The sequence below is a fragment of the Nannospalax galili genome, unplaced genomic scaffold (assembly GCF_000622305.1).
Source record: "Nannospalax galili isolate Female #2095 unplaced genomic scaffold, S.galili_v1.0 scaffold858, whole genome shotgun sequence".
Taxonomy (NCBI): domain Eukaryota; kingdom Metazoa; phylum Chordata; class Mammalia; order Rodentia; family Spalacidae; genus Nannospalax; species Nannospalax galili.
The window spans coordinates 2,602,538-2,603,965 of record NW_008341877.1 but is presented as its reverse complement, the minus strand read 5'-3'; the positions used below and the strand labels follow the sequence as shown (position 1 = coordinate 2,603,965).

The 1,428-nt window shown below is 42.5% G+C and overlaps 1 pseudogene; it reads right to left on the bottom strand.

Moving 5' to 3' along the window:
- Nucleotides 1-312: 312 nt before the first annotated feature.
- Nucleotides 313-722, bottom strand: LOC115071126 (annotated as a pseudogene).
- Nucleotides 723-1,428: the final 706 nt, after the last annotated feature.

Below are 1,428 nucleotides of genomic sequence, written 5' to 3'. Positions count from 1 at the left end.
CCTTTGCCTGGAGATGACCTTGAAATGGTGCTATTGTTTGAGATGCTGAGGGAGATAACCGAAAGAAAACTATGACAACAAGGCTAGGACCACAGCTTCTCTAAAGCCACGGAAAGCAGAGGCGGCAAAAGAAGGAGAGAAGGAAGGCAGGGAGTGCAGCGTCTGCACAACAAGAAGGGGAGGCTTTTGCCTGGGCACACCATAGAGTCCAGGAGAAATCAAAGAAAACGATCCTAGCATAATCAAGTTGTCTCTATACTTTAAGGTTGATTTTCCTTTCCTTTCTTTCTTGCAGTTTTATAACGTTGAGTCTCAGCAGTTAGTTCTCATCCACATTGTCTGTAGATTTTTGAATGTGGTAATGGGGACATAGGTCACCAAAGCATAGAGCTCATTCGGTGAACCTCATCCTTATTATGTTTTCAGGACACGTGAACACAGATACGATATGGAGCATTCCTTATTTCTTTGGCCCAGACAGCTTTATTGAGCCTGGTATCAATGCACACACCTGGAGTACTCATCTCCTTCATGGTGAATTTCCAAATTTCTTTGAATGCCCAAGGGGCACGTTTCCTGAAGCCCAGTCCATGGATGCGCTTGTGAATGTTGATGGTGTCTTCCTGGGTCACGGCCTCATTGTTGATGGCAGAACAGCCCTTCTTCTTGCGACCATTCTTTTCCTGAGCTGTTCTGCTGGCCCAAGCTGGAAAGGCTAACATTGATTTTTCCTAATGAATGTCAGAAGCTTTAGAAAAGTAGGTATTCAGGAAACAGAATCTCATTTTTTTGCTGCATTTTTTCTGACCTGTGCACAATTTTGCCACGGATCTTTATTATTTTAATTGCTAGTCACTAAGCATAAGAAACTCTTTTTTAAGCTCATCTTTCCTGCTTATCAGTGTTTATCTGACTATGATTCAGTGCTAATAAGCAATTTTTTCTTCTCAATTCCCAGCCTGTGGGCTGATGCCACCCACATACATTGTGGACCTTTCCACCTTGACAAATCAAGAAGTGTGCTTTACATATTTCCTAGACCGCTCTTAATCCACCCAAGTAGACAATCAAGGTGAAGAACATACGATAAAAGTCGATAAACATGTGGAGTCTTTCTCAGAAAAGAGGGAGGCAATAGAAGGCATATACTCCACCCTTCCCCAGATACTCAACTCTACAGTGATCTGCGGGTTCCCTGTCTGCTAGAACAGCTTTTATTCTTCTACTTAAGACATTTTTTTCCAGACATTAATTTATTCTGCTAGCCCCAGGCCTGTTTTGTCCATCTGAGTGATGTTAGTCAGCTTTCCATTGTTGTGATAAAAATACCAGAGCCAGTTACTTTTCTCCACTGCTGTGATAAAATACCCGAAAGAAGCTACTCAAGGGAGGGAATATTCATTTTGGCTCTTGGTTCGAGGGGTATAG